At 37.0% G+C, this 22,076-nt stretch overlaps 1 protein-coding gene and 1 long non-coding RNA gene across 4 annotated transcripts in view; one reads left to right on the plus strand and one right to left on the minus strand.

Annotated features, from left to right (window-relative positions):
* fam20ca (FAM20C golgi associated secretory pathway kinase a) overlaps window positions 1-22,076 on the minus strand; it is a 91,763-nt gene that overhangs the window by 46,409 nt on the left and 23,278 nt on the right. The gene's annotated exons all lie outside the window — the stretch shown is intronic.
* LOC129427733 (uncharacterized) lies at window positions 11,377-16,010 on the plus strand. Of its 2 annotated transcripts, XR_012358934.1 has the most exons (3): window positions 11,377-11,463; window positions 12,347-12,511; window positions 15,884-16,010. It is a non-coding gene; the product is annotated as an uncharacterized lncRNA (long non-coding RNA). The 2 variants fall into 2 exon arrangements; XR_008638716.2 differs by lacking the exon at window positions 11,377-11,463 and having other exon boundaries at window positions 11,561-12,511.

Raw genomic sequence — 22,076 nt, forward strand, 5'->3', positions numbered from 1 at the left:
TCATGCACATCCTGCTCTTCCTCACCTGTAATTCGCAGGTTTTCTTATTAAAGAATTTGATATTCAGGGTCAGGTACGTTTGATTAGCATTGAAGCTAAACGCTAGTCTAAATGCTAGTCTTCAAGGAAGAGATTTCAGTTAGCCTGCTGTATGGTATTTTTTAATAAAGATTAGCTGGTCAGGTGGTAGACGCGAGGTAAATTAAACAATACTGTTTGAAATGCAAGTCGCAAATATTTGCAGGCCCAGAATAAATAACTTATTGGTGGGCCCTCTCTTCTGGTACCTCTCCTGGTACAACTGTACCAAAGAAGACCTCTCTAATATAGGTCCCAATATTTTGTTCCCAAAAGCTTTTGTATATTACAAAAAATATCTTAATCTGTGTTCATAAGATGAACAAAGGATGTGGACCATCTAAGTGATGGGAGAAACCAAGCTTTTCGAAACTTCAAATCAATTGAACATTGCGAAACGCTCAAAACACCTAATTATGGTGCCACCTGCTGGTGAAAACGTAAAGGAAGCAGATCTCAGTCCAAACATTGTACTATTTTTATAAAATAATCGTACGTTTTTTTTCTAAAACTATGAAAATAAATTATTTCACTTAATTAAGGCATTAAGTAAAAGTATATTCTGTGTTTTTAGTTTTATTTAGGGTAAACAACCATTAACAACCAAACTCCCATTTTTAATTATGCACATGTTATGTAACAAAAAGTAGGCAAAATGGTTACTTTTTTCAACCCAATCTCAAGGCATGTCGTGGTAGAGTCAGAAAATATTTGATTTATTTATTTGTGTTCATGGACATGGTTTTCTGCTTTTTCCGTGTCTTTTTCGTGTCACTTAGCAAAAATTTCTATAAATTGTTTTTGTGTCGGTAGCACACCTTCTTTTTTGTGTCATTTTATGACACGTTATCTGATTTTTTTACCATTGTTGGGGTTACGACGACTTTCTATTACATTTCAGACATTCTAACCCAAACTGAAAATAGTTTAAATGGGAAAAACCATGTAGAAACCAATACATAAAATTGCACCCAAACCCTAAATCTAACCCCAACCCCAAAGGATAAAACAATAACTAAAATTACACAAAAAAGAAATTCATCATAAGAAATACATGCTAAGTGACACGAAAAAGACATTCGTGCTCAATGACATGAAAAAAGCAGAAAATTGTGTCCCTATAAAGAATAATAAATGAAATATTTTGTGACTATACCATGAAATGCTTTGAGGTAGGGTTGCACTATAAGTCTAAAGCAGGGGTGGGCATTCCTGGTCCTGGAGGGCCACTGTCCTGCAAAGTCCAAGTAATCCTGAAGCCTTTAATTAGAATTTTCAGGTGTTTGATTAGGGTTGAAACTAAACTTTTCAGGACAGTGGCCCTCCGGGACCAGGAATGCCCACCCCTGGTCTAAAGGATGAATGTTTATTGACTTGAGTTCACCTAACCATATTAGATACTGGTCATTGTGATCATCTCCGCCTATTGGTTAACCATCAGATTTTAGAAATGTTTCAAAACAGTTATGATGTAATGAAGTCTCGTTTGCTAAAATCCCATGAATTGGTCTGTTTGAAACACAGAAACAAACAATTTGTAATGTTTCGAGGCTACATTAAGCAGTGTTTCAAAATCACCTATCACTAGAAACACCATGAGGGTGAGTAATTAATGTAATAAAATTTTCATTTTAACATGAACTAGAATAAGCTTACGATTGTGAATCAGGGTAAGGACATTTTTTAATATACTTTATTCTATTTTTGGCTGTCCCAGAATAACCTACAATAGTCCGAAATTCAGCATGATCAACACAGTGTTTGGTATAAATGGACTGCATTTATATAGCGCTTTCAACAGACACATGGCCATCCAAAGCTCTTTACAAGTTGCCTTACATTCACCCATTTATACACCGACGCCAGTGTCAGCCATGCAAGGCGCCATCCAGCTCGTAGGGAGCAGCTGGGGTTAGGTGTTATGCTCAAGGACACCTCGACTTGGTCAGGTGGAGACGGGGATTGAACCACCAACCTTCTGATCTGTAGCCAACCTACATGAACCACCGAATCACTGCAGCCCCAAGTGTTTGCTGCTACGACCTGCGTACCAGTATTTGTTTACCACTAGCGCATGCTGGCGCCATTGGGTTAATGTGTATCGCAGCCTTCAAAGCCTCTGACTCAAAAGATGTCATCATCGTAGAGTCTACATGCTTTTCGTACCGAAGTTTAAAGGCGGAGTCCACGATGTTTGAAAAACGCTTTGGAAAAGGAGACGGGCCGACTACCAAAACACACTAATAGCCAATCAGCAGTAAGGAGCGTGTCTACATACTTGCCGGGTTGCGTATGTGTGGGGCGGGTCTATCAACAGAAGGTCCAGATTCTATTGGGGTAGGGGCGTGTTTGTTTAGGTGATTTCAAATATCAACATTGGCTTTCAAACATCATGGACTCCGCCTTTAAATAATCCATGTCGCCCAGTGTGATAAAGTAATGCTCTTATAGGAGTGCAAAAATCGTGCACTTTAAGATATTACCAACCATCCAATGTCTTTCAAACAATCTGAATCTCTCAAGGCGGGCTGTTTTTGTTTCTACTCTTGAATGTTAATGTTAGCGAACCTGCTATCTTCTTTGTAACCACCTTCTTAAACCACATTTACTTCGTAAATAGTACAAATGCATAAACAACACTTAGTGGGATTGTGGTCTTGTGAAATGCAGGCGCATGGTGGCGACTGTACGGGATAGAGGGATTTTAAAATAAGACTAGACTTGTTTTTCATTTTTGTATGATGAGAACCAAATCTAGAGCCAAAGGTTCTTTCAGGCACATCCAGGTCTTTTTAAGGAAAAATTACACTTTTGTGATGAGATACTGTAGAAAGCTCGACTTGAGGCTCCTTTGGTTTTTTAAATTCCTCTTGTGCTCCGCTTCGGTTCGCAGTTGGCACGAACGTAATCTGTTATGTAAACTGTGGAAGTGAACCGCAATTGATGATGTATAATTTAAATCTTTGCACACTCTTGCTCAGCGTTGTTACAGTATAATGCATTTCTTATAAGCCGTTTGTCTCAGACAAAACTGTCTACAGAAAGCAGCTTGAATATCTGATGCAGGTGAGCAGAAGTGACGTTCTTGGTGGTAATGAAAACAAGAATAAAACAACAATAAAGCTGGCATCTTCTCATCCATGTCCTCACACACAGTGGTACTCATATTGATGACGATATTGTACAACACAAGAGGCCATTGGGGACAGAATTAGACCTCTTAATGTTGTTTGCAAGATACAGTCAAAACTTCCAACTGTTCCAGGAAAGGCACAGCCTGCTCGAAAAACTTGGTCAAAATTGTGTGTGTGGGAGCAACGAACCTCAAATAAAGCCACTTAGGAAAGATTGCTGAGGGCCTTAAGCATCATTATATCCCATCACTGTGTTCCACCTCAAACTGTGAGGCGAGTTAGGCCGAAAACGCCTCCTTGGCGGTTTAGCAGCACCTTGCGACACAGCACCTCATTATGATGACAATGGCCAAATGTGCAGCTCAGATTATTGTGTATACAGTGCTGAAGAAGTTGACTCAAGCGGGTTAAACAGCCCTAATCACATCAATGCTGGTCTTACCCACTGATACATGGCCTGATAATCAGATATCCACCTATGTACAGGCTAACATGAGCAAAAACAGAGGAGCTTTGTGTAGCGATGATGATTTATCTGGTCCGTCATGCTTAAACGCTGCAAATAAATGACTTTCTTAATTAGAAATTTTTTGTTTTGTTTTCAGTACAAATATCTAAATGCATTTTCTTGATGCGCAAAATCACCTAATGAAATAAGTCTAGTTTTTAATCAAGAAAATAAACCCCCTTGCCAGATTTTTTTTGGTTGTTCTAAGCACAAATTCACTGTAATTGTATATTTTTTGTCTAAAAACTAGAATCTTTGGATATTTCTACTGAAAACAAGAAAAAATACTACATAAGAACGTCATTTTTTTGCAGTGAAGAAGTTGCAGAATAGAAAAATAATTGTTTTATTATTTTTTTAATTGTTACATTTTTTATTAAATATGTTGATTGAGTTCTCTATGTTATATGAAAATATGTGTTTAATTATTGTAGTTAGATTAGATAAATAATACACTGCAAAAAATGATTTTCAAGAAAACATTTCCTTAGTATTTTTGTCTTGTCCTCAGTAAAAATATCTAAAAATTCTTAAACCAAGATGCTTTTTCTTGACGAGCAAAATGACCCAAGAAAATAAGTCTAGTTTTTAGACAAAAAATATACAATTTAAGTGATTTTGTGCATAAAACACAAAAAAAGTGCCAATGTGGCAAGCAAAAAATCCTGAACATTTTTCTTAAACACTAAATTCAAGAAAGATTCAAGAAAAATTTTCCCACCCCATTGGCAGACTCTTTTGCCTGCTTCATACACAAAATCACCCAAATCTGATATTTTTGGTCTAAAAACTACACTTATTTTCTTGGGTCATCTTGCTGCTCATCAAGAAAAAGCATCTTAATTTAAGAATTTTTAGATATTTTTACTGAAAAAAAAGACAAAAGACATAATTTTCTTGAAAATAATTTTTTGCAGTGAAGATAAAACCAAACATGGAATGTAATAATTATTGATGTGCAGTGGTGTTCACTCCAGAATAAAGTTAGGGGAACGTTCCCAGAATGTAAGTTTCGGGTTCAGGAAAGATTCCCCCAATGTTAGTTTCTGGTTCTAGGAACGTTCTTGGGAACCAAGAACCAAAAACTTCCCATTTCCGTAAAGAAAACGTTCCTGGGGAACCAAAAACAAACCTCAAAAAAAATATTCTTTCAAAATTTCAATTTGCTCCTAAAGTTCTGGTCTAGTTTGCTCATTCTGCGCAAGAACCAGCCACTTGACAGAAAGTTGCACTGTAATCGAACAATCTGATTGGACCTTCTTCTTTCAGACAGTAAGTACTGTAATTGGCTGTGGTTGGTTCACCATCTGCGTGTTTGAATAATCTGACTTCTTCATCTTTCATTAAGTTGTACTTCTTAGCCCATTTACCAGCAAGTTTTCTTCATCTATTAGAGCCGTGCTTCATTTTACTTAGAAGTACAAAAGCATTTCGACAAATTCAAATGCTTTCTCTTCTTGTAAATGGTAATTAGAAAGCAGAACCCTTCCTCCATGACAATGATTTAATGATCACAAAGTACGGCACTGAATCCGTTTTTCCTCTATGCTCTGAACTTTTCCTCAGCTAATGTATATGTATTCATCCGTAACAGTTAGCGTAATTAGAAAGGCACATGTCTAAAAAGACGTAAGCTAGCTTATGCCGAAATGCATGCGTTAAATTGTTTTTCACCTATGCGCAATTAATTGAAAGAAACAGGAAGACATAATCATAGACATTCAATTTCCCTGTACAATTAAGCAGCAATTACTGTTCAAATTTTTCATTTAATAAAGCACAGAAGGTGCAATACGAGTTGTCTTCACAAAGTGTTTTGTATCTTAACAGCATCTTTAGTAGTAATGCAAGGATGAACTTGAAGGTTTCTCCACATGGCAGATCATTGGGACCTGTTGTGCAGTCTTCCGGGAACCACCCGGAATGGTGTTTTGACCATTTTGTTAATCATGAGTTAGAAATTTCAAATGTTTATAGACAGGAGATATTTTAGGGTAAACAAAGTACTAAAAAATAAAGTAGCCTATAAGGTCTCTAAATCTTATGGGGGGGGGTGTCATAGGGTAACTACAATGCAATACACAAAACATGGCTTACAATACCGATAATATCTCAATAAATCCTGTATATGGTGTTGCTATACGGTTGCTAGGGTACCAGGGGTGCCTGCCATGCGGTTGCTAGGTGGTTGCTGGGGTATTGCTATGTGATTGCTAGGGTACCTTGGGTGGTTGCTAGGTTGTTGCAATGCAGTTGCTAGGTGGTTGATAGGCTGTTGCTATGCAGTTGCTAGGGTACCCGGGGGTGGTTGAATTGGCATCCACCAATGATTACAGTCCAAGCCATGAAGGAAATGAAACCACCCACGTCTCTACAATGTTCTGATACAGAGATATCCACCTTATTTTTGAACGCAGAAGTAAGAGATGTGAAGTATTCCCCTTTATTGTTTCAATAGTGTGCCGGTAGAACGCATAAAACATGATTTAAACAGTTTACTAATATACAAATAAAAGACACAATGAAAATATGATTTAAGACTGTGGTGTTTATTTTATAAATCAACATTCATCTAGTTTAATTTATACATCAACATTTATATCGTGCAACTGTTAAAGTGATGATCAAATATGCTTGGAAGCATGCTGAACTCTTTTCCCGTCAGCGTTTTTTTTTTTAAGTTGCCACCCAGTTTTAGTTTAATGCCTTACAGAAAATGTATCTTCTTTAAATAAACATAAAATATCAAATGAAAGAACAGACCATCCGCTTTCAAACAACAACTACAAAAAAAAAAAAACGTTTCATCCTACCTTCATTTGTTCTCTTATCAGTTATCACCTCTCAAATTTTCAGCTAAAAGCAGAGTTAATTCCATTTTTGTGAAGAACTTTTTTAAGAGATCAGATTCAGAGCCATCAAAACTTACATGTCACGCTAAATCCACCACAACGCTGTTGTGTCGAGTGAATGCGTCAGTGTTTAAGTTGGGTAAGATTGCCATCTAGTGGATAATAGCGGAAATATCAATTTAAGACAAAAACTCCTCAGACAACGTTTTCTCTTTATTGACGAGATGACTCATCAATATTTATTGACATTTATCTGGATATCGCCATAATTGAGCAAATGTAGAAAATTTATTTATATAGTTTATTTTCATAAATCAGTATGTAGCAACATTGGCGCAGTGATACTTCTGTAAAGCCGTCTGAACCGTGGGGTTACTGGGGTATTTTATCACGGCTTAGAACGTGTTTCAACCAATCAAAATGAAGAACCAGAACGAGCCGTTTTGTGTTTTTAACTTTTTCAGGTGACGGTTTAAAATGTCAAAACTGTACCTCTGGTGTGAGTTTTTTTTAAACAGCAATTTTTAATTGACGACAGATCAATTTTTATGGCGACACAGCAGGCTTCACACGGAGACAGTCAGCAGTATCTTTCTCATTCAACACATTCTAAGTTATTTGAACAAACCATAATAAACATATTAAACAATTACATGTATTCAGTATTGCTTTCGTTTTATGAAAATATTATTACATCGCTTCTTACGCACTAGATGGAGACATGAGCTTAGGAATTTTTTTGCTTATTTTAAAATTATTTGCTTTTTCATTTAAAACATAACAAAAATACACGCAAACACATTAAGAACTATTATAACATTAACTAATAAGCAGTTTATGTCATATATATTCTGAACTAATCGCATTTTTGTAATAATATATAGTAGCAGAATAAATTTATCAGCATTATATTAGTTGTTTTTGAACAATTATTGTATTTATTGTTCACTGGCAGTTTCTATGAAAGGTTTTACTGATAGATACAGATAGTGGGTGCACGTGCGTCACATACACATTCAGCTCTTGTGCGTATTATGGTTAGACAAATGTTTTGTAGAAATGTAGTGCATTTGTACCAGGTATTATAGCAAACTGTACATATTATGCCGGTCTTCCTGGCATAAATGCAAGGACCACTAATAATAAGTTTGCAATGTTTAAAAAGTCAGTTATGACAATATGATAATATTTTTTGTTTGTTTATAATGTATTAGATTTCTCATTCAGTACAACTCAAGATTTTATTACGTTTTGAGAAAATTATTACACTATGAACATTTCATTACCACAATAATGTAATAATTATTACTGTACATCAGTGGTTCTCAAACTGGCGTCCGGGGCCCCCAGGGGGGCCGCGAGATGGTGCCAGGGGGCCCCAGTTTTATGACATTTTACAAAATACATAAATTTATCATGAATTCTGTGTAATTAAACCTTAAAAAAATAAGGCTACTAACCAACAGCACTACTTTGTATTATTTAATATGTTTTGTTCTATTAAGATGTTACCTTTTAGAACAAATTTGTCATAAATTTTCTTTGGGGGGGCCGCGAAGGAATGCACTGTACACAAGGGGGGCCGCACACTGAAAAAGTTTGAGAACCACTGCTGTACATAATGTGCACTTACCGTATTTTCCGGACTATAAGTCGCACTTTTTTCCATAGTTTGGTTGGTCCTGCGACTTATAGTCAGGTGCGACTTATATGTCAAAATTAATTCATACTGACTAAGATGCACCAAAGGAAAACATTACTGTCTACAGCCACGAGAGTGCGCTATAGTTGCTCCTGTTGCCTATACCCCTAAAAAACTGTTAACTGAAACATTAACTTAAAGACAACAGAGAAAGACTTAACAAACAAAATGCCCCCCAAAAGAATTATAATTTTCTAAATAAATGCACCTTATATATGTTTTTTTCCTCTTCATGGCGCATTTTTTGACTGATGCGACTTCGAGTCCGGAAAATACGGTATTACATTTTGAGTTTGGTCAGACATACTCGGGTATACGGTTCGGTAAGCATAGTGCCAGTACGTCCTAAAAATAAAAATCCTGTCATCTTGTTGTTCCAAAACCATATGACTTTCTTTCTTTTATGTAATATAACGGGAACATTATGATATACACGATTTGGATTTGCAAGATTTCCAATTCTATTCCTAATTGGCATGACACGTTTAGGTGCAAGACACAAAATTTTGTTCGACAGTTACAATTGCCCTTACAAAAGAAGACTACAGGCTGACATACAATGATTGCTCTGCTCCATTATAACTGCATATCTGCCAACACATTGTTTCTGGGCTTTTTTCTGTGGTAATCGACGGCATGCCATAGATGATATCAGTAGAGCTCAATGTTGTATTCTGCTACTGAACTCCAAACCTAGGGTCACCAGAGACACATTGAGGCTTAAACAAAAGTCAAGTACCTGTGGTTATCTAGTATAACATCAGCCTTCATAATCTAAACTACAGAAGGAAGGTAGAGACATAAAGTCTGAAGAATACATGGTGGTGGATGTGCTAAAAAGTTTGTATAGAGTCTCAAAGGAGAAGAGCAAAAGATGTCCATCTTTAAAGGTGCAAATAGTTACAGGTGAAAATGGAGAGATGATTAGAAGTGCAGGTTTGAAAGGCATCTGCTGTGATGGGAGAAGACGGAAACATCAATCTCAATGCAGGTATAATACACAACGGACCATCTGCTTTCTCAGGAATCATTTATGATGAGCTCATTACATCTGCATCACAGCAGCTGCTATGATGATCTGACAAATACGCTTTGAAAACTCTTCAACAACATCCCCGAACCTGAAGACGGGGAGCCTGAGCCCTTGTGTTAATGCTTCACTAGGTACGCTCACCTCACTGTCTGCAGGGGTGAAATTGCTGAGGTTTTTATTGTTTGACACTGCTGATTAATCCTGACACACACTTCCCTTTGTCACTTACAATTCAGCAGATCCGAGGGCAGAGAAGCAGGGAAGAAAGTGAAGGTGTGAAAGGCAGAGAGAGAACGAGAGCTGATTCACATGCAGATTTCAGAAAAATGCCTTTAGAGAGAGAGAAAGACAGGTAAAGGTGAGGAAGAAAGAGACACAGAGAAAAAGAGAGGCATAGGTAGATGCACAGTAGGTAAAGAGAGAGAGGGGGTAAGGTAGGCTGGGCGGATAAGAGAGACAGGTATAGACCGAGATTAGAGAAAGAGAGACAGGTAGAGAGATAGGGCGGGTAAAATGGGCAGGTGGTGAGAGAGACAGGAAGAGAGGGGGGCGAGCGAGTAACCGGAACTGAAAGGACCGTCCTACTAAGTCAGGGAGCGTATGCTTACTGCCGAGAGAGAAACCGGCCTGTTATCTGAGCGTGTTTTGACTGCCTGCCATCTCACCGATGGAATCACAAAGACGGGAATGAGAGATCAGGGGGTGGACTGTGGGTCACGTTAGCCGAATACAATGAGACTAAGAAGCTGAGATTGTGAAGCAGGCACTCGAGCAGACATATTTAACTCATTCACCGCCATTGACGAGTCATCTCGTCATTTATGAGTTCATATTTAACTAATAAATATGCCTTTCTGGACGAATTTCAAAGTGAAAGTGTAATACCGCTTTTATCCACCAGATGGCGCCAAACCGAATTTATCAAAAACGGAAGTTAAAAAGATTTAATGATTTATTTTAACTGCCTTTATGTTTGATAGTCATTCTGAGTCTGATCTCTAACATAAATTCCTTTACAAAAACGCAATTTTTTAAGCTTATCGCTCAAAATGTTGTATTTTTGAAGAGAAATATCCATATTTCAGTGGTTAAATTAAGTAGAAAAAGTAAATATATAATGAAACGTTTTTCCCCCATTTTGTTTGTTTGTTTGTTTGTTTATTGTTTGTTTGAAAGCAGAGGGTGTGTTGTTTACTTTGATATAATTTGTATGTTTATATATTTATAGAAAATAATTTTTCCTGCAAGGAATTTTGTGAAAATTTTGTTAAAATCACAAAAATGCAGGTGGGCAACTTTTCTTAAAAAGGCTGGCGGTGAATGAGTTAAGTAATCGAGAAAAGGTAGAGGAAAATGTAACATGCCACCAACATCAAACATCTAAATCAGTCGGTTAAAACCCCTTCAGACAATGTCAGGAAGGCTAAATTCAAACAAGACACTACCCTTGATACTTTCATAATAAGAGTCTTAGTCGGTATGAATTAATACCACAAAACAGCCAGGAGGGGAAATCGTGAAAATAATCCTCCATTCTTACTCTGTACTCTCTGCCAGACACTTGGCCCCAAGCGAGAAGATGACGCTTCATCAATCCTAGCTTATTTTAAGTGTTTGAATAATTTTAGCCTCTCAGAGCAGTAAGATGTAACAAACTGATTCCCGACGCACTCACAAATGGGTCATTCTACAAAAAAGGTGGAAATGCTTGTCCCTTGCTTTTACAGACCCCTTAATCATTTAATTTGACGCAATAATCCCATAATGATATATATTTAATAAATATAGACTCTCCTTAAAATGATGAGAAAGTTTATTTATTTAAAAAAAAATTAAGCTTTTTTTTAATGTCTGGTCCTGAAAATTGCCCTGTCCCTTTGATCATACATGTAAGTTGAACTGTGTACTTATTATTAAAAACCACGTTTATTATAAAACAAATCTAATTTACATTTACCTTTAACCATGTATGAATTTACTACAACACTGAAATGGTAAAAATACACTATTAATATGAATAATATCAAATAAATTTTTGTCCACCAAATTTATGTCATTGGTGTTACCACTTTTATTTTGAAACAATGCATCAGCTCTTTGAAGTTTTTCCTGGTTCAAGAGGTCAGTGGAAGAAGTGCAGTGGAAGAAGGCAAAAGGTTTGTGAGATGTCTTAAAATATCATGATATATATAAGAATTTTGATATAAGATTTTTTGGATGTCATTAGTGTTACTCTTTTTTTTTAGCTGGGAGTGTTAAGATCTTTACATAAAAATACAAATACTGAATAAGTATCTGATTGTTACATCTCTGATAAAACATGGCTAATGGCAGCCATTTTTGTTAAAATTGTATTTTTTTCTGTAAATTGTCATTGGTGTTACCATCATTGGTGTTACCGTCATTGGTGTTACTTCTCTAATGAGTACTTTTTTAAGCACTATTCCTTTAACTGACCAACATAAAGCATAAAAACAAAACAAGATGGAAAATGTTTAAGTTTATAAGTTTTATCATATTCATTATCTATTATTATATTCTCATTTTGTCAGGTATTGAAGATACAACGTCATGGATTCTTTATTAAAATGTATTAAAAAGTAAAACATAGAATAAGCTCGCCATTTTGCAGATTCATAGATTTGACAAGTTAATTAATGCTATTAAAGAAGTTTTGGGTATGTTGAAAGAAGTTTATTTAAGCAGATTTCCATCACCCAAATTCCACCTTTTCTGTAGCATGACCCAAATGCTGTGTAGTTCCAAAGCATTTATTAATTTTAGTTTCTGATCATTTTAACTTACTTAACAACATACAACCTTATTGTTAAGTGTTACCAATGTATTTATACTGCACATCTGCATATCTACAAAGCATTCTTCATCATTTGTCCAAAAGTTTCTCATCACACAGTTCCCAAATTCACACATAACCATTGTAAGCATGCAAGACTCCTGGCAGTAAGGGAACGCTATGGCTTTGGCGCTCTAACAAGACAATTGTCTGTGAAATGTGACTCTGTGTTTCTTTGATAACAGAGCTCCTGCTGGCTCTCTGGTGCATAACAACACACAATCAGTGAGAGGAATTGTATTGTGGTTGTTCTTGAGACAAGGCCGGGTGAAACCGAGAGAACAGAGGTTTGTGCTCAAGTCCCTCGGAAGTCTGATCTAGGATCAGATTTCCCCTTTGTCATGGCTGAGGTGAGTCACCGGGATACAGAGCATAACTGTGACCGCCCACTTTTACAATGGCCTTGGTTCTGAAAGTATCATGAAAAAAATAAAAGCATTGTGCAGAACGTTGTGTTCCTATAGTTTCAATAGCACCTTGAGAAAATAGTTTTTCAAACCAACATAACATAAAACTTTGAAAGTCACCATGAAATCCAAATGGACAATTCTTATTCTTTATAGAATTGAGGTGTTTTTATAAATTATTTGTCTGTGCATTTATTTTTATTTGAGGGCCCTCACAATCTTTTAAAAAAAAAAAATGTGCACAAGTTTTGGCAGGTGCACAATCAGCCAAAATGCTTCACCAATAGAAAACAAGAACCTAAAAGGTCTTCATCAGGCATTCAACATGTTCACGGACTAAATATATATTTAATTATAAATAAATTATTATTTATTATATATGAAGAGTTTTGTTGCAAAACGAGATGACCATCGTTTTTTTAATTGTTCTGAAATCTCGTTTTTTGGTTGTGCATTCCAATTAATTTCAATGCAACTGCAGTTGGTTTGTTTTGATTTAAACCTTCATAACTTAAAAAATACAGCTAAGTAGCACCATAAAACAAAATAATAACATGATAACATAATAATAAACATGTTTTGAAAAAAATGTTAAAAATGGATTTATCTCGTTTTGCAACGAAACTCTTCATATACACTCACCTAAAGGATTATTAGGAACACCTGTTCAATTTCTCATTAAAGGATAATTCCGGTATTTAACACTTTAAAGTCTCATTTCTGGTTTGTTTTGGATGAACTACAGTAATGGACAAATTTTGACAATGGGTCGTGTCTTGACTTTTTGAGTTGTTTAGAAGCGTCTCTTGACTGCTTCATAATGAAAGTCAATGACCATGCACAAATATGTCATTAAAACAACACTTAACGTTCATTTTCAAAACTGTGCTACTCACCGAGTGGTTTGTGGTGTTCGTTGATGATTAAAACAAATATATTGGCGCAATGTATGATTTCAATCCGTGTTATTTGCTATAGTGGAACTATTTTTACAGATACCTCACAACCGCGTATATACTTCCTCTCTATATTTGAGTCTGAAGTGTTAGCACACTCCCGACCACTTGATGGCGACAATCAATGAACACAAGCAACGAATACCACGAACCATTCTGTGAGAAGCACAGTTTTGAAAATGAACGTTAAGTGTTGTTTTAATGACATGTTTGTGCATGGCCCTTGACTTCCATTCTGAAGCAGTCAAGAGACGCTTCTAAACGAGTCAAAAAGTCAAGACAAGACCCATTGTCAGAATTTCAGTGTCCATCACTGTAGTTCATCCAAAACAAACCAGAAATGAGACTCAAAGTGTTAAATATCGGAATAATCCTTTAATGGAATGGTGTAATGGTGTGGGGGATGTTTTCTTGGCACACTTTAGGCCCCTTACTGCCAATTGGGCATCATTTAAATGCCACGGCCTACCTGAGCATTGTTTCTGACCATGTCCATCCCTTTATGGCCACCATGTACTCATCCTCTGATGGCTACTTCCAGCAGGATAATGCACCATGTCACAAAGATCGAATCATTTCAAATTGGTTTCTTGAACATGACAATGAGTTCACTGTAATAAAATGACCCCCACAGTCACCAGATCTCAACCCAATAGAGCATCTTTGGGATGTGGTGGAACGGGAGCTTCGTGCCCTGGATGTGTATCCCACAAATCTCCATCAACTGCAAGATGCTATCCTATCAATATGGGCCAACATTTCTAAAGAATGCTTTCAGCACCTTGTTGAATCAATACCACCTAGAATTAAGGCAGTTCTGAAGGCGAAAGGGGGTCAAACACAGTATTAGTATGGTGTTCCTAATAATCCTTTAGGTGAGTGTAGATTTATTATAAATAAATCACATCACACCCGAAAAGATTTATCAACAAATTATCTAACTGTCTAATTGCGAAAAAATTAATAATTTAATTTTAATTCATAATTACAATAACTTATGCTATGGTTTTATTATAGGAAATGTGCAGAACCATGTGTTTGGCAATTTTTTATAGTAAAATGCATCAAAAACATACATCAAAACAAAACAAAAGAAAAATCACAAAAAAATGTTTCAATTTAATAAAACCTTTTTAAAAAAAAGTATTTAATGGGTATAGACAGTTTTATCAGACGCACATGCGTTGTCGCAAATATGTTTGTTTAATGGTCTGGCTAGTGGCTAAACTGAACTCTGAAACAAATACCTCGCTGAAAAAAAACATAATTTCTTCTCGACTGAACAAAGAAAGACATCAACATTTTGGATGACATGGTGGTGAGTAAATTATCTGGATTTTTCTTTTAAGAAAATGGACTAATCCTTTAAGTTTGTTTTCATTATATAGTACACATTTTACACATTAACGTTAGCTCAGTGTAGCTTTATGGTGATCTTCTTATTGTTTATTTTGCTTGCTATTTAGAAATAAACTACTCTAAAAGGACTTATTATTATTATTATTATTATTGATTCTTTGCAGAGTTTTCCCGGAAGTTATGTTTGTACGCTGCGTGTTTATGTTGTTACTGCTGAAACCGTCTATATATAAAATGCGCCCTTTGTCTTTGAAGAGTCGACATATTGTGTTGAAAAGTATTAAAATGAACAGCAATAATAATCAAAAACGTTAACCTCCAAACCCAATCTCTTCCTGTCACAAGTTATCCCTTAAAAAATGAACAATGGTTTTATTGTGGTAAAAGTGTAGTAACCATGTTTTTGGTGTATTGATTACTATCAGCAAAACCATGATTATACTACACTTACAGTACCATGGTTTAACTATGGTTTTTAAAAAACATGGTTGTCAAAACCATGATTATTTTGTGTTTACAATGGTTATACTACAGTAACCATGTTTTTTTGTAGTAAAACCATGGTTCATTTTCGTATGGGATGGCGGGGCGATTGGCGAGTCGCTGTCGGTGTTCGGGAAGCTACTTTAAAACTGTAGTTATATTTAGAACTACAGCCAAGCTCACCCTCACACAAATCTGTTAACATTATTGTAGATATATTAAATCAAACATTCTGAGCCAGTAGTAATGACCACTTCTTCACTATATTCCTGAATAGACTCCCCAAATTTCACCCACACAAGTACAGCCAAACCCAAACATTTCAAGTCCCCATTTAGCTGAGCGCAGGAACAGACCCTAGATCAGTGAAGCAAGCCGTGCAGCTGTGCGAGACAGCTGTCAGAAATAAGGCAGACAATGCGCTCTGACATGTTGATTCACTGCTCGCTGGCTTCCAGCAGCCTGCATGGCTTCAGAAATGCATGCATTAACAGAGGTTTACCTTCACACTCCTCAGGGGCTCCGACCGAATTCATTTCTGCTCGGAGGATTCGGAAACCAGAGTGACGCAACCGAATGGCCCGCGTTTAACCCGGCTGATTCTTGCGATGGGCAAGAAAACCAATATGAACATGAAAATGAATCATATTGGTGGCACTGTTTAAATGCTTCAGTTGCCATGGAAACTCTCATATAAAATACTAAAAGTTTTAACTTTTAAACTTTCTCAGTAACTCTCTTATTTTTATCATAAAAGCTCTAAAACCGTGTTGAGACTACTAGAAATTTAATATTTTATAATGTTGTATAAAATACATTTTCCTTACAATCAGCGTCTTGGGTACAGATTGGGTCATGAATATTAATAACGCTTTTTGACGTTCGCCCTAAATGATTTACTGAAAGGCGGACGTTTGGTGTGTTCATTCAACAAGCTATTAAACCTGCTGGCTCCTAAAGTCATCATTTACTGCGGTCGTGCAAAATAAGCTTCTTTAAAATCGAGGACGTACAAACCTGTGACCTCGGCCCCCCTTTGTATATCTTTCAATATGTGAAGGTTATACAGTTTTCCTATTATGATTTATCTGGCAACCTTGTACATCGTCTACATTTGTTTGCATCATCGGCATCATCTTTTAATCCCTGCACATAATGTCTTTCAGTCAGACCTGAGTTGAGTGTCTGTCACTCTTAAAAACTTGGACCTCTCTCCATACCGAACACATAAATGCATTCAGTTCAGCTTAACTTTCCGTCATGGCTCAGGGCTTAGACAGCACGCTCTAAACATTACCCCAGTTGTCATATTTCATGCAGTCTGACATGTGAAACACCATAACAGGATTTCGACCTAAAATATTCTAAGCCTCTTTCGCTACATCAGAATCGTGTTTCAAAATGAGATCCAATATAGATCCAGACATACTGAATTATTTATGTATTTATGTATGTCCTTATTTATAGACCAGACTTCATTTTTACAGTTTTTTTTACAATTGCTAAATACAATGGCTTGATACTCAAGAAGCAAAACCTCAGCACAGATCTGCCTTCACAGCCTTATACTTTTTGCAAAACAATACACGCACTTTACTCTTATAACATCAATGAAAAGAAATCAAACCTAGACTATATCATTAGGAAAGTAGACGCGCTACAAGTGTTTAAGATTGGGCACCGCAGTGTGTAAGTGGTTCAAACAGAAGCAGATTGTATGAACCATGTGTGTGCCATACGCTGCCAATTTCCATAATTGGGTTTTGATAAATTTTTGTAAAGTTTTGAATGAAGTGTTTTTATTTGCAAATGATCCGACATGCCTAAATTTGTTTCAGCATTATACATGAATTAAGACAAGGACAATTTCTGCCATGTTGTTTATTGGCAAACAACTTAAACAAATGTTTTTATTAGAAAAAGAATACTGTGGTATTTCGAGATAATTTTGTTTGTATGTGTCCTGTCAAGAACAGAAAGATTGTTCGCTTGCTTTTTGAAAAGCGTCTCTCCGTGTATGCACTTTTGAGTGCACTTAAACATGCGCACACACACAGACGGAGGACGAATTCCAGTTTCAAAGGGCTATAAATGAACCAAATGGAGGCATAAGGGTCTTTTCTAGCAAAACCATCATCATTTTCCCCAAAAAACACAACTTTTTGTCTTGCACTAGTCAGTGACGCACCAGAGTGACCTTACGTATTACAATATCGTATCATTATCATTATCTCAAAGCTGACATAACACACAACGTTTTTGCCAGTCTAATGTTAATCTTGCTTACCTATAGAGTAGTATTTCATCCTTCATATGTCCAAAGAGTCTTTTGTGTTGTCAGATTTATAAAAGAAAGAACAACCTTTACAATTTTGGCGGAAAAAGACGAACACTTGAAGGCGTGCGGTGGGCGGAGCTAAAGAGTTACGAGTACACGCAGCTCTGGATACTACTTTTGGATTCACAGCTGACATAGATGGAAATCAAACTTAAAAAAAAAACTTTTTTTAAATAACCAGCCTTACATTAAACATACGATCCAAATCGGATACTGAGTCAGTAATGGACGAACAGGAACAACAGCAGCAACGATTACAGCAGGACGTCTCTATCTGGTAATTAATCCTTGTTTGTTTATCCGCTATTTTAATAAAAAAGCAACGTAATTCTTGATGTGTTTTTCACTGCATTCACCCATTTTAAAAGGTGTAAATGTTGTAAATGCAGTACAATGCCAACTGAGGCGAAAAATGTTTGCTGTTGTTGGTGTTGTTTACATTACATGCATGTGTGCGCGATTGCAAACAAAACACGTGAGATTTTGATTAACTTACGCCTGTGGTTGTGACTCCTAAACGGGGTCTTTTAAAGTTTTGACCTCTCCAACAGTTGTAAACAAGTGGAAAATCTTGCGTCAAACTGAGCCTTGTTTGTAAAGCAATCCTCTCCGAAATGCAGCCAGGGAACAAACAAACTAATTCGCAATTACGTTGCTGTCCAAGAAAACTAACTGGATTCACTGTTGTCTTAAGACAGGGAAAGCTAAATAAGGTTTTCTTCTCCTTACATCCAAAAACACACTTCTTTTGTCGAACTATCTTGCTAAAACAAAGTCGCGTGCTGTGCAGTGATAGCCTACCGGTGACTTTTACTAGACGAAGCAATGCTAATGCGCGTTCTCGCTCTCACTTGACGTGCAGGGCAGGTGTGCTTTTCTGGAAGGTAAAGGCCCCTAAAAGGAAAGTGGGGTCAATCAGTCGTAGCGGATACCGCCATTCGAAAAAAACTTTCCGAAACTTGTAGGAAAAAGGAGGAGTGAGTTTGGCTCAGAAATACTGTGTTACTATAATATTCTGATTTTTTTGACACTTTGCTTATGTTTAGCATGAGGGTTACAACTCTTAAACTGTGTTAATAATGCATGAAATAGCATTAAACCACCCATTTAAAACCGAAAGTAAACACAGTTTACTCAAAATCAATTTTTAATGCTCCTTACCTTTCTTATGAGGTAAATAGCTGCATAATAAGCATGACTATGTATAGGCAAAGTGATATACAAGATGCTCAGCTTCATGTCAGGTTCTGATCACACTCTAGAGGCTTATTTCTGCGATAACAACCTGCTGCCTATACATTATCCCCTTACTCCCTTACATATAATGTATGAGCTATACAGGTCGCCCAAATACCAATTGGTTGCCCCCTTAGAATGCGAATGCCCCTGGGCATGTATGCCCTGGTGCCGGGCCTGGGAGGTAAAGAGAGACCAAAGCACATTCTCAGAACATTCTGTCTTAGAGAAAACTTTGCCCTTGGTGAGCTGCATGTAATATTTTGCATTACGGGAGCGCATTTTACATTACATCAATGAATGCACAACAGCTGTAGCAAAAATATTTTTTATTGCCACCGAGAGGGTTTGCACTGCAGCAATTTACAAGTAATGCTACAAAAAAATTAACAACAGAGGAATGGAAAAACTCAAACTTGGCTCTATACCTTCAGATCCACAAGCTGTTTTTGCTTCGTGAGAGTTTTTGTGTTCCTTTGTTTCACCGTTGAGACGCATTTAATCTGGCACACACTTTATAGAGGGCTGCTGTCTAAACTTAGTATATTTTTATAGCATTTTTTTAACAAATGAGGACGTCCCCAGGTTTTATACAGGTTTTGTTCACGTTTGGGTACAAATTTGTCTCAAAACTACAGTTAGGTAGGTATACACAAATACAGGTTATCATGGTCACTGCATGTGACAAACAAATAAACCAAAATCAGAAAAAAAATGAATGCAACAGATACTGTACATGAGTATAATTAAAGGCGCTCTAAGCGAATTCACGCGTTTTAGACCATAAAACATTTTTTGTTACATACAACAAACATCTCCTCACTAATTGCTTGCTGCCTGACTGCTGATCAAACTGTAAAAAAAACGCGATCTCTGTAGACAGCCCAGGCTCTACAAACTGCAATAAACACACAGTGGCCAAACCTGCACCACGAAACAAAAGTATTCCAGCCAATAAACGACAAGAAGGATTTGGGGGTTGGGTTTGGGCGTGTTCATAGAGACAGAGCGCAGCGCGTCATAACCTGAAAACCACGCCCACCGGGGGGAAAACAATCCATCCGTCTCCATTGATTTTGTATTGAGAGAGGCTGCCTCCTTGTCATTTCTGGCTTATAACAAAAAACTGAATAATGCCTTAAAGCTGCTGTGTGACAACATGCACAGCCAACAAGCCAAAGAACCCAGAAATAAGTCTTTATAAGCTGTCGAGCTCAAAAAACGAGCGTTTACAGACAGAAAAGTGAAAACAGGCAACTTTTCTTTAATCATATTAGTAGAACTGCGTCCACTAGGGGGAAACGTAGTCGGCGATCCACTTTATTCTCCTTAAAGACTGGGTTTTACGGCTCGACAGTTTATAAAAATGTATTTCTGGGTTCTTTGGCTTGTTAGCTGTACATCTTGTCACACAGCAGCTTTTAGGCATTATTCTGTTTTTTGTTATAATGACAAGGAGGCGGCCTCTCGCAATACAAAGTCAATGGAGACGGTTGGATTGAATTCCCCCCGGTGGGGGTGTTTTTCAAATTTGCATAACTGCGCTCTGTCTCTATGAAAGCACGGAAGGGAGGGGGAGGGGGAGGAGTTAACTATGCTCAGTTTGTTTGAAAACACATTTCAAAAATCAACACACCGATTCGCTTAGAACACCTTTAAGATGGCACAGATCTAAACTTGAAGATGCCATAGCCAGCACAATTTAAGACCAGGGGTCTCATTTTTTAAAACTGTGCGTAGGATCCTTACTAAAAGTCTACGTACGCACAAAAGGCAGAAATTTCCCATTAAGTTTGTTTTTTATAAATCACAACATTTGCGTGAAAACTGGCGTATGCACGTTTCTAGCCCCGTTTTGTGCGTACGCACGCTTTATAAATGAGACCCCTGGACTAAACCAAGAAAATCATGTCTTAATCATGTTGGTTATTCTGGAACAACATTCCTATCAACTAGGGTTGCAAAATTCCAGGAATTTTCAAGACTGAAAACTTTCAATGAGAAATAACGAGAATATATGGGAATTAACGGGAATTAATGTATATAAACTGGGAATTTGAGAAAAAAATATTTTGAGTTGCCTACTGTATAACAGGGAACTTAAAAGGGGCAATAAGTAGGATTTACCCCCAACTAGTGGTGGAATTGTATTTTTCATTCAAACGAACAGTGCTCTCTAGCACCTCCCCTTTCCAAATGCGTGTTGCAACTACGGTAGCCGTTATGTAATCTCTGATCTCCTTGTCCGTTGCAGCTGGTTCATGTGTTCTGAATGAAAACGAGTTGTGGAAACACGTTGGTAGGCTAGTGCTTTATGTCCCTCTCTGCTATTATAGTTTAGCAATACGGCGGAACGATATGGAAGCCTTTTTGGACTTACCCGTTCAATGTAAGTAAAGAGAAGAAATTCTAAGCTTACAAAGAAAAGTCAGATCACTGGCAGAGCTCATTTGACACCAACGAGGACATATTTATAATAAAACACTTAAAATCCTACTAACAGTCCCTTTAAATGTAGTTAAAATGATTTTGTTCAAAACAAAGATTATTTTGTTCAAGACAAGATTAATGAAATTTCAGTTGATTTTCTACCTTAGTCACATGCACACAGCTTACTTAGGGAGACCATACGTGCCATTCTTCCCGGACGCGTCCTGGCCAGGATTTCGGGTGCTTCTTCCGGAAGTTGTATTTGTCGACCGCACACGTCATCAAGGTTCTCACATTTTAGTTAAAAAACCCACAAGTCATTAATCGTAGATTCGTTCTTACCTTAAAATGTAACGGTTGCTTTTCTAAAATAGGAAAACCTTGATAACGTATGTGTACGACAAATACAACTTCCAGAAGATGCACCGAAATCCTGGCCAGGACGCGTCTGGAAAGAATGGCACGTATGGTCACCCTAGCTTACTGAAGGGCCATTGAGGGACAAAATAATGTCAAAATGTCCATCTTTGCAAGTGTTCACGTCAATTACATGAATTTGTTTAAAACGTCCTGGTGCTGTGTGTAAGCTACTGTGCAACAACATTATATCACTGTAAAGACAAATAGCCACAGAAGCCACGCTGGGCGAATTGGAGCCCAAGGACTTCATCAAGTCAAGTAAGTTTTGATGAAAATACTTGGATAA

This window comes from Misgurnus anguillicaudatus, chromosome 19 (genome assembly GCF_027580225.2).
Source record: "Misgurnus anguillicaudatus chromosome 19, ASM2758022v2, whole genome shotgun sequence".
Lineage (NCBI taxonomy): Eukaryota > Metazoa > Chordata > Actinopteri > Cypriniformes > Cobitidae > Misgurnus > Misgurnus anguillicaudatus.